This window comes from Ictidomys tridecemlineatus, chromosome 4 (genome assembly GCF_052094955.1).
Source record: "Ictidomys tridecemlineatus isolate mIctTri1 chromosome 4, mIctTri1.hap1, whole genome shotgun sequence".
NCBI lineage: Eukaryota > Metazoa > Chordata > Mammalia > Rodentia > Sciuridae > Ictidomys > Ictidomys tridecemlineatus.
Window position 1 is genome coordinate 125,899,549 of NC_135480.1, and position 12,749 is coordinate 125,912,297.

Below are 12,749 nucleotides of genomic sequence, written 5' to 3' on the forward strand. Positions count from 1 at the left end.
TATAGGTGTTGGAGTTTGAGCACTAGATGTGTGATCAGGAAAAACAGAAGCTGATGGTCAGAAAGTAGTCAGCTTGACACTGGTGCTATTGAAAGGGCACAGTTAATGGTAACGATAAGGTCCAGTGAGGGTTTGATCATTTGGAGAGGGCAGATGAGATAGGGGAACATGGCAAGATTGTAGGAGGTAAGGATCAGAGAAGGGAGAATTTAGAATCTAAATTATCAGAAGTACTGTGTGGATACTTAAATACTCATGAATCATAACAGGAGTAGCAGTGGAGAGAATGACAGTGACACAAAGAATAAACTAAACTCTTCAAGAAATGAGAAAGAGTGCCTAGAGGATCTGAAGATGGCTTCCCCAAGGAGGACCAACATGCAGCAGCATCTTATGGCTGAACTTCACAGGATTGAGGTAGTGGTGGGGTTATGGTGGAAAGAGGATAGAGGAACAGAAAGAGCCAATGAGGATCAGAGAAGGCATCTACATGTCCTCTAACCTCAGTGGCATACAAAAGGGAAATTTAAAAGCATTCTTAATATTCTCGTTTCTTTATAGTGGCCTTGACATCTAAGGTTTAATTGTATTTTTTTTCCTTTTTTTGCCAATTCCAGGTAAAGCTAATGATCTTCCAAGTCACCTAGTAAGGCCTGTATTTTGTTTTAGAGTGGTTATCTATCTAAATGACATCATGTGTGTGTTTATGTATATACATGTATGTGCATATGCACATCTTGGCTTATTCATGCAACATGAGCAACAAGTGGTTATTTTTTGTTATTGTTAGTTCATTGGCCTTAAAATAAAATAGTTTATTTAGATTTCTAGAAATGAAACTACCAAGTGGAAATGTTATAGCTGTTTGGATCCTTTGGGACTAGAGCTTTTTACAAATGTTTGCTCTGTACATGAAAACTGCAAGGAAGAGGATTGTATAAACAAAGCTTTAAAAGAATGCAATGCAACTAAAAGCCGGGTTCTGAATAAATGTTCGATCTATTTTTGGAAGTCTGTAAGGTTCTCCATCATCCTTATCTGCAAATTTTATTCATTTTCAAAATTTCTTTTTCTCTTAGAATATTCAATGCAAAAGCAAAATAAAACCCAGTTATATCTATAGCATTCACTGAATTGCCATAGAGAGATCCATAAAACTTTTTTCATTCTTGAAGTTCATTTTCATTTTTCATGTCCATAGAGTCAGTTAGACTCAGTAAGTGCTAGGAAAGTGACTTCAGGGTGAGAGTGAATTGGGAATCTCCTTGTATCCTGCTCAGTGCCTAGAGAATGTGATTTTGCGGAGGGAACAAAGCATCTACTGAATGCATGCTTGAAAGTATGCTTTAAAACCCTTCAGTGGTGTATTTTACATATAGGTTAAAATTCCCATTCTGAAGGACAAATAGCTATGCTGTGTTCTTCATCTGTTTTTGAGAATATTTTGTTAGTTAAACAGAAAGCAGTGTGTTTGGGGAAAAGTTTGGGTTGCATCCACATAGTTCTACCTTCACTTCCTCTGAAATTGAGCAGATGCTTTTTTGGCTCATCTATGAATGATAGTAAATTCTACTCTATGTTGATGATTTGTGATAGTTTTTACAGCAAAATTTGATCTTCATGAATTGTTGATTAAAGGGGGAATAGTAAGATGACTAATTATTTCCTTCACATAGTAACTGTGTGGAAAAAAGGAGTCCACAGCCTTGCTCTTATTTGTGGATCTGTTATTAGCACATTTAACTATGACTTAGTTACATGAGTTAATTTCAGTAACACAGATATACAGAACTTATTCTCAAAGAGAGACTGAATGTAAATTGTGCATGTATCTGCTCCTGAACCCCCCCCCAAAAAAGGAAGAAGATGACGAAAAAGAAAGAAAGAAAGAAAGAAAGAAAGAGGGGGGGAGGGAGGGAGAGAGAGAGCGGGAGGGAGATAGGGAGGCAGGGAAGGAGAAAAGGAGGGAGGGAGGAAGGGAAAAAATAGCAAAAAAAAAATCAAATTTTATTCACCCAAGGCCTTTCTTTTCTTGTTCCATCTCTCCTTCATTTTGAAGCATTTCATTAGTTCTGACGCAGTATTTACTGGTTGAGCTCAGTTATTTAAAATTAAAATAGCTTCAAAAGGATGTTTCAGTGCCATAAAGGGAAATGAAAAAGACCCTAACTTCTACAGTTGGTTTCAGAAAATTTTGCCTGAAGAGCCACAAACGTTCACAACCTTTCCAGATCCAGGAGCTGGCAGATTCAGAGCAGTAAATCATCCTCAAGGTTCCATGGAAAAGAGCCACCCCATGTTCAGAGATACTCAGAAAGTCAACATTTTAAAGGCTTTTGTGGAGGAGAAATGATTTGCAAAGTGTTTGGCAAACAAAGGCTCTGTGTAGCTCTGTGTCACTTTCATAGTCAGCTTTGGACTCCTAAAACTTGCATGTTTATGAGAATGGAAAACCATTATTTAGCCCAATGCGTATGAAGAACTCTGTCTTGCTCTGTGTGCAAAGGTTGAGGCTAATGACCAATAAGTGGAGTTTTATATGCTGGAGCCTCAGAGAAATGTGGATAAATCCAGAGGAAAACATTGGAACTTTTTAAAGAGGAAATTTACTTGGTCTATTTAAGTTGCCTTTAAACTAATTTCTATGGACACAGACAAATATTTGCTGGTTAATCTCTTGGGTATGTACTTCCCTGGTCATATAAAAATATAGAAGTTGATAAGAAGATTGTGAAAAATGGTAGCTCCTTTAAGTAAGTTAAAGGACCAAAGGAAAAGTGATTGGCCCATTGTCCATTATATGACAGAAAACTTCTGAGTTAAAAGACGTTTCAGGATTCTGACCTATGGAATCCTGGTTCCTGTGATTCTACACCTCACTCAGAGCACTCTTTTTCTACTGGGAAGCAAGCTCCTGGGCTAGGAATGAAGGATCTATTACCAAACACACATCAATGGATGACAGACAAGTTAGACAGATAAACAGATGATTTTTTACAACTGATTTTGTAGACCGATCGTGTCAGTATAAGTACTTAAAAAAACAATTATTTAATTATAGAGAGGAGGAGCCTGGACAATTATATAAGCTTCTCCATCATACAGTCTTCTTGCTATGCTGGTGGCAGAACTGAGACAAGCAACCAGGTATCCTTAACTCCTGGTTGAGGGCTCTGTTCACTCCAATAGACAAGGCCCAGCAATAATTGGATCCAAATGTCTTGCATCTGCCTGAAAAGAATTAGGAGAATCTGAGAGGGCAGTGAAGGAGAAGAAAGGCTCCCAGTTGGTCTTAATTTCCAAAATTTCCTTCCTTCTCCTCTTCTAGATAGGCCTGTCCAGCCAACATATGCCTCCTCATTCTCTTTCTTTAGTGGAGAATGCTCATCCTTAGCCCTTTTGAAAGGTACTGACAAAAAGAAAATCGTGGTTCTTTGATTTGGTTCAAAGAAGAACCCAATAAAAAGAAATGTGCTCCCTATTCACTTTTCCTTTACCTTGACCTTTACTCTATCATTGTGATTTGTTTCCTCCTTAGGACTGTGAAGTTGTGGAGGAGTACAGAGACAAGAAAGGATGAATTCATTGTTGACTAGAACTCAAAGAGATGGTCTAGAACATCCCAATCCATGGCCCCTTTTAGAGATGAACAAAAATAGAAGAATGCTTCTAGAAGGAATATTTACTTGAAGATTATGCTGCAATAATAATGGGGTGAGTCTGATCTGAATTTCTACCAAGCTCCCAGGTGATACTGACATTGCTGACACACTAATTGCTCTTTTAAGTACCAAGTGTCAGGATTAAGTACAGGTTGTACAAATAGTCAATGATTACTCTAGTGACCATAGTAATATCATCCCATTTTTGGATGGTAGAGATCCATGAAGCTATAAGCAAGCTTTTAAAACTCTCTGAATTATACTTTTCTCACTTATAAAAAATATAAGTTTATGAGTTTTGTGGTCCCTTGGAATAGCCAAGTGGATAGCGTGTAGTCTTCATCTTCATGCTGTACTCACAAAGTAAAAGTAGAATATGGGGAAAATATTGAACCAGGAGCCCCTTTGTGTCTTTGTGAACAGAGGAAACACTTCAGTTTCCTTTTCTGAAATGAGATGTTGGCCTGGGTCACCTTTAAGATCCTTTCTAGTTTGAACAGTCTGCCATTTAGAACATAGTATTCCTAGTCTAAATAAGTATAGTGATTTGCAGTTGTGGTATTTTTCTTTTTGTAGCATATCAATGGTCCATTTAATGCCAAGTTCTTGACCAAGAACAGAGACCCATAATTACGCATAATTTCTATGGGAAATTTTGTTGAGCTTCCTTGCTCCGTTCGATGACATATTTTTCAAGGACACAGGAAGTGGGGAGGAGAAAGATGACATTTGTAGACTGATAACCTTCCAATGAACAGGAATATTTTGAAGCTAATACCTTTCTTTGACTCTGTCACACAAGTTGAGTAGTCCAGTTCTTGGATTTAAGCCCCCAACATTTTCACAATTCCCTTAACTGGAAATTATTGTAATAACATTCTGTAGTCATTGCACACCCAGGGGAACCATAGTGCCCATAAATTTCTGGCTGCCTCATAAAGTAAAGAATCTCAATACTAACCTGCTTTCTCAAAAAAGGAAAAACGACTTTGGACATTCAGGCCATCCTGCTGCTGCTTTGTAAGAGAACTGTGTAACCTTCCAAGGATGAATGCATGTCCTTTTCAGGAAAGTGCTCTCTGGAACTTTTCTTAATGATATTTTACATGTGTATGACAGATATTTTCATCAATCTCAGTTTGTCCTCAGAGTGACCCTGAGAAACAGTGACCCTCCTCCCCTCTTATAAAGGAGGAAAGGCTCCGTCCTGTGAATGGCCAGCTTGCAGTGCTGTCTGTAGTGATTGGCCACATCAGGACTGCAATTCAGGCATTCTTGTTTCATGTCCTGGATTTTCTACACTCACAAGGCTATGGTTGTAATAGTCTACAAATGTCCTGCGCAAACGTCTGTATGAAATATATGCTCTTTACTAAGTCTGTTTATTTCTGACCATGGAAAGATTCTACAAACGTTAGTTAACTCCCCCACACACACCCCTTTTCTAAAGACCCCGTGAAGAAATGATTGTATCTGCAGTGCTTCTTTTTCCAGCCCTGGAAGGAATCCAAAGCTGTCACTGTGTTTTGCATCTGGCCCTATTTCAAGAATCTCTTTGCTGCTTATTAGAGCCTGGAGGTTGTCCTGCTGAAGTCTGTAAAGTGCCTCTGACAGGTTGACTGTGCAGGACGCAGGCATTGTGCAGCTTCGAAAGTGGAAAAGGCTCCAGTGGGCACGCAGGCACATCTCGCTATGCGCAAACTCACTCTAAGATAAGGGCAAAGGGTCTTCAAGGAGACTGTTTTTCGAAAGCAAGTAACTAACTACCTGCTGATCTGTTATGGAACTTTAAAGTAGTGAAAAACTCCAGTAAACATTTAAAATATAATATAAAAATTATATGATTCAACTTAGGGAAAATTAAACTTCATTTTTCTGAAAGAGTCATAGGTCATGGATTTTAAAAACAATGCTGACAGGAGACATTTGTGTTTCCAAAAGAAGGCTGAGGGTGGGTGAACCTTTTGCATGGAATGTTAACTCCCCATGGACTTTGAGAGTTTCAAAAGAAAAATCTACCCTCTCTACCCCTAAAAAAATACCAAGGAGATAATAGAAGCTACAGTTTTATAGAAACTTCAGGAAAATCTATATTTACAAAGGGGTTTGCAATAGAGACTGCTGTCCAATTTTTTCTTCTGAAATAGGTCAATGAAGTAAAATTTAAGACAATGGTCAATGTCTAATCATGCTGAAGGTAACTCAGTCACAGTTACTCAAAATTTTAAGTGCACTGTAGCCCCTGTAGTCTTATAGTATTTTTCATGTTTAACTTAATTGAAGTAGAAAAGAAGAGGAGATAGCCTTGTATGGGCATTAATTGTTAAATAAATTTAAGTTTAAATCAATTTTATTGTATTAAGCATGTTCCTGGTCATTTGAGAGGACACTCTTGTCCTTTACCCATTCCAAGGCCTTCCAGGATCCCCAGCAGATGGCTGAAATGGCAGATAGTACTGTGATACTATGAAAGTCAATCTACGACAGCTAGGAGGGGCCTCACCGGCAGGTTTTGCAAATGAGAAAAAGCAAGATCCAGAACTGTGGACTGATGTATACTGTGCTTAAGTGTTGGTCAATGAGAGCTGTATCTCTCAGGCACTGGGCCCTTCTTCACCTCCCTCCTTCCTTTTCCTCTCTTCTGCTCACCCTGACATAGAACGAGAATCTCTTTTTTTAAGAACAAGCCCCCAAGAAGAACACGCTTGAATGTAAACAATTCCAAATTCAGGCTTCTGGTCATGAGGCAAGTCCCCTTCTATGTGTCTTTTCCACTAAGTATGAGATCTATGTTAGTGTTCTGTGGCTGTCATAACAAATTACCATAAACTAGGTGACTGAGGACAACAGAAATTATTGTCTGACAGTTTGAAAGGCCAGAAGTCCCAAACTGGCAGTTCGTACTCCCTTCTAGAGTCCTAGAGGAGAAAGCTTCTTTGTCACTTCTGCCTTCTGGTGGTTCTTGCCATTCCTTGGTTTGTGGCTACTCGCTCCAGTCTCTTCCTCCCTGGCACATGGCCTTCCCTTCTGTACCTGTCACTCCAGTGACCCATCTTTTTCAATGACACCCTACCTGCCTATAGCAACCACTAGTTAATCCCTATCAGTGGATTAATCCACTAATTAGGTTATAACTCTCACAACATAATAATTTCCTCTCTGAACATTCCTACATTTTCTCACCCATGAGTTTGGGGTTACCACACATCCAAATCATAACAAGCAGTTTTTCCAGTGTGTTTTATAGTCAAATGATTTTGTTAATTTGGCAACCAAAGTTAAAGAGCAAGCAGGTTTTTTTTAATTCTGTTTTGCTTTCTTGTTTGTTTAAATGTATAATTCCTTAGGACCTTTAAGAAGCTGTTGGGCATTGTGGCCATTCAGAAATGAAATCTGGTATATGGAATTTCCCAAGTGAGAATGTTTAAATTACGTGTTTTCCTGTGTTTCCCAGAAAGCAGAACTCAAAATAAGGCTTAAGTTCAAGCTTTTCACTGGGGAGCCTAATCCAGAGATGTACAGTTTGTTAGCCAGCTTTTGATTATTGTAACAAAAGACCTGAGAAAATCAACTGACAAAGAGGAAGATTTACTTTGGCTCACAATGGTGGAGATTTAGTCCATGACACATTGGCCCTTTTGTTTTGGGCCTGTGGTGAGGTAGCACCTCATGGTAAGGGTACATAGTAGAGCAGATCATTCACTTTATGACTGGGACACAAAAGAGCAGAAAAGGAAGAGACCTGAATGATCCCCTAACGTATCTTAAAAGGCGTACCCCCAGTGACCCAAGGCATCTCACTAGGTTCTACATCTTAAAGGTTCTACTCCCTCCCAGTAACATCATGGACTGGGGATCAAGCCTTAACACATGGGCCTTGGGGTATGTTTCAGATCCAAACAAAAACAGAAAGGGATTTGGCACAGAGAGAGAAAGAGCGATCAGTCAGTGTTAAGAACATCCTGTATCTGGGCATATCTGAAGAGCTGGATAAAACCAAGTTGGAGGCTTTCTACAAAAGGAAGAAAGAAGCAAGAAGTTAAAGCACTGGTTTCCTCCATAATTAATTAAAGTTCACTCTGCAGGGTCTAACTTCCTGGACTCAAGCATGCTCTGCATGTCTGAGTGCCTATTATTCCTGACTGCTTCCCCTGTTTGTGCAAGTACAACATTGGCACCTGCAAGAAGTTGGCCTGCATGGAAGCTGCACTGACTTTAGAGAATTTGAAGTTGTGCACAAGAGGCGTTTGACACAATTCTACACCCATTAGTTTAGAGAACATCTCATGAAATGTGTACTCCATGAAGGCTCTTGGAGAAATCCATTTCATTATTATTTTTTTCTTTTTTTTATTGGTTGTTCAAAACATTACATAGTTCTTGATATATCATATTTCACACTTTGATTCAAGTGGGTTATGAACTCCCATTTTTACCCCATATACAGACTGCAGAATCACATCAGTTACACTTCCATTGATTTACATATTGACATACTCATGTCTGTTGTATTCTGTTGCCTTTCCTATCCTCTACTATCCCCCCTCCCCTCCCCTCCCCTCCCCTCTTCTCTCTCTACCCCCTCTACTGTAATTCATTTCTCTCCCTTGTATTATTTTTCCCTTTCCCCTCACTTCCTCTTGTATGTAATTTTGTATAACCCTGAGGGTCTCCTTCCATTTCCATGCAATTTCCCTTCTCTCTCCCTTTCCCTCCCACCTCTCATCCCTATTTAATGTTAGTCTTCTTCTCATGCTCTTCTTCCCTACTCTGTTCTTAGTTACTCTCCTTATATCAAAGAACACATTTGGCATTTGTTTTTTAGGGATTGGCTAGCTTCATTTAGCATAATCTGCTCTAATGCCATCCATTTCCCTCCAAAGTCTATGATTTTGTCATTTTTTAATGCAGAGTAATACTCCATTGTGTATAAATGCCACATTTTTTTTTTATCCATTCGTCTATTGAAGGGCATCTAGGTTGCTTCCACAGTCTTGCTATTGTGAGTTGTGCTGCTATAAACATGGATGTAGCAGTGTCCCTGTAGCATGCTCTTTTTAGGTCTTTAGAGAATAGACCCAGAAGGGGAATAGCTGGGTCAAATGGTGGTTCCATTCCCAGCTTTCCAAGAAATCTCCATACTGCTTTCCAAATTGGCTGCACCAATTTGCAGTTCCACCAACAATGAACAAGTGAACCCTTTTCCCCACATCCTCGCCAGCACTTGTTGTTGTTTGACTTCATAATGGCTGCCAATCTTACTGGAGTGAGATGGTATCTTAGGGTGGTTTTGATTTGCATTTCTCTTACTGCTAGAGATGGTGAGCATTTTTTCATGTACTTGTTGATTGATTGTATTTCATTATTATATTGCCATGATATGACAATTTTATTAAAAATTTTATTAAAATTATTATTTAATTTTATTAAAATGTCTCAAATCCTACCTGTACATTTTAGTATTACCATATACTTTCCTAACTCTATACTTAAGAGTCACAATTAATCATCTAATTTTGCAAAATACAATTACTATGCTTTTTTTTGTCAGGAGAGAGTTCATTCTTGAAAGAACTATTTATATGCTTTGGAAAGCACATTCCTGGAGCTGATTTAATTTTAACTTTATTTGTATTCATATCTGCTGACTGCATGCTATGATAACTGGAAGGTTTCTTATGGGTATGGAGTATTTCCAGTCTTGCTCATTTGGTCAATGTGGCAAATATCATCTTACAAACAGAGAATGGAAAAGGAAGACACAGCAGTTTCTTGTCTAGCTCAGTGGGAAGAAAAAAGAAAGGAAAAGAAAGAGCATTTCCTGGTCCAAATTTCAATACAGTTATGTTAAACAAAAGGACCAGAAAAATGGAAATGTATTCTTTTGGAAATGACTGTAATTGGCTAAATATTAAAGCTAAAAGGAAAGTAATGATAGAGAACAAGGCAGTTGAGAGTATTAATTTTCTTTGATGATAAAGAGCATATGATTATATTTGAGAATCCTTCAAAAGCATTTACAAACCAGGTAAAGTGGCACATATCTTCAATTCCAAAGACTGGGGAGGCTGAGGCAAGAGGATCACAAGTTCAAGGCCAGTCTGGGCAATTTAGGGAGAATCTAAGCAACTTAGCAAGACTGTGTCTTAATAAACGAACAAACAAACAAACAAAAAAGGTTGAGGATGTAACACAGTGGAAAGCAACCCTGGATTCAATCCCTAGGACCAAAAATTAAAAAAAAAAAAAAAGCATTTGCATGAAGAGAGTCAGACATTTCAGAGGCACAGGTCTTTAAGAGACCTGGTATGCTTGCTGGAGTCTGTTTTGTAGATGATTGACTGGTAGAGAGGTGGTGTGCTACCCATGGCAGGCACACACAAGAAACATGTGAGCTAAACAAAGCCAGAAAAGTATTGCTGGGAAACTCCACAGCTGGCAACATTGGTTAAATCTAACCGTGGTGGTACCATCAATGAAATAAGCTAGAATTATGGGTATAAGCAGCAGAAGCAGCAGTGAGCAGCTGGTGGAGGATGGGACAAATCTAGGTTGATGCAAGTGTGAGTTAAAAAAAAAAAAACAAAAAAAACAACCCTGCTCCTTTTAAGACTCCAGCAGTGTTATTTTGGAATAAGCATAGTAAAAATGAAAGAACCTAGATTTTGCAGCCAACTTAAGTTGATTTTTTGGATCCTTTGCTTATAAACTATGTTTGAGATAATTATATAACATTTCCATCTCATTTTTTTTAAATCTGTAAAATAGATAAACTAATATTCTGTCATTAAGTAGCAAATGACAATACCCTACTCAAACTAGTTTATATAAAACAGATACATTTCCAGAAAAGATAACTCTGGGTGCTCCTCCAAATACGTAGAAGGAAAAATAGCTAAGAATAAGAATAGTTGGGACTCAAAACCACATAAATGCACCTAAAGGACCATAAATGGAAAAAAAAGCATAGAAAGTGTTAGAAGTCTAGAAGAAGGCAGGGTGAACCAGGTGTTTGATCTGGACAGCTTTATTACACACAAAGGAAAAACAAAAGGAATTAGAGTCCTGTTCACTGCTCAATACTAGGGTCTGAGTGATGAATTTGCAGAGGAAAGGAGAAAGGGAAAAGATACAGCACTAGTGTCAATTCAACCACTGAACTGGTAACGTTGTGACATGATGTAGGACAGGAACACAAACATCACTATCATGGAGTTGAGTCCTCAGGGATTCAGGGAGAAGAAATATAAAAGTCACAAAATTGTATGCCTCTAATTACAGGGCCTCAAAAATACAAAAAACAAACCCTGACATATTATAAGGAACAAATGAGTACTCCATAAACCCTTGGGGTATATTTTAATATGTACCAGATATGATTGATTGAACAGATTCTAAATTGGTAAGAATCTAGAAATTATGAACATGAGAATGAAAACTTTGTTCTAATAAATATAGGGACAATCCTGCAATGCCAAATAAAGCTACTCAGGAGGCTGAGACAGGAGGATTGCAAGTTCAAGGCCAGCCTTAATGACTTAATGAGAGCTTATCTCAAAATTTAAAAAAAAAATAATTAAAAAGGCTGAGTGTGTAGCTCAGTAATAGGTTCAGTATTCAATACAAAAAAAAGAAAGAGAAAGAAAGAAAGAAAGAAAGAAAGAAAGAAAGAAAGAAAGAAAGAAAGAAAGAAAGAAAGAAAGAAAGAAAGAAAGAAAGAAAGCCAGGTTTTATGGTTGGGGGTGCATGTCTGTTATTCCAGCAACTCGGAAACTTGAAATAGGAGGATCTCAAGTTCAAGATCAGCTCCTGTCTTAAAAAAAAAAAGATATGTATTACTCTCAAGTACATATATTTACAAAACTTACTATGTAGAGGTCACAAAAGAATTGCCTCAAATTTTCAAATATCCAATATTCTTTGAATAATTTCTAATTAAACACCATTGAAGTAGAAATCAACAAAAATGGATAAACATGTAGTAAGAAACTCACAAATGTGCTTCCAAATCATTAATGTGTATATTAGTTTTCTATTTTTATTGCAATAAATTACCACAAACTTGGTGCTTAACACAGCAGAAATATGTCTTCTCATAGTTATATAGATAAGAAGTCTCACATCAGTATCACTATGCTAAAATCAAGGTGTCAGGACTATGTTTTCCCTAGGGGCTCTATGAGAAAAATTTTCCCTTTAATCTTCTGGTTTCTGATAAGTCTGAACATTCTCTGGTTGAATCACCTCAATTTCTTCCTTCCCTTCTTCTGTCAGTGTGAAATTTCTCTCTACTTGTTTTAAAAGAGTACATGTGATTGTACTTAATGCCCATACATAATCTCCAGCATAGTTCATTCATTGCAAGACCCTTAACTTAATCACCTCTTCAAAAATCCCTTTGCCATTGCTCCAGTTTGGATCTTGAATGTCTCCAGTGGCTCATGTAGTAAAGTCTCAGTCCCTAGGATGGTGCTACTGATAGGTAACAGAACCTTTGGGAGGTGGGAGCCTAGTAAGAAATCTTTAGGTCACTGGGGGTGTGGCTTTGAAGGAGATTGTGAGATCCTGACCTCTTCCTCTTCCTCTCTTATTTCCTGGCCAAGTTATTTTGTTCTGCCCTGTAGTTCCATCCCGATATGCCACCTTATCACAAACCTAAAACAATGGTTCCAACTGATCATGGACTCAAACCTCCAAAACTGTGAGCCAAAATAAACTTTGTAATCTTTATAAGTTAGTTATCTCAGGTATTTATTGTATCCATGCAAAGTTAACTAACATGACCATAAAAATTAACAGTCATAGATTCCAGGGATTAGAACATGGATTTTCGGGGGTGATGGGGGGTGCATTATTCAATCTACTACATGAATTTGAGAGGAAAAATCACAGTAAGAATTGTGAATGACAATGAATATTATATAGTATGTCAAAACTTTCTGGGATGGAGCAAAAGTCATATTTAGAGGCAAATTTATAAGATTAAATGCAAAGTTTTTTTTTTAAATAACATTTAAAATAAACCACTTGATTGAACTCAAGAAGCAGGAATCAAAATACTATCCTCCAAAAGCAAAAGGCCCAGAG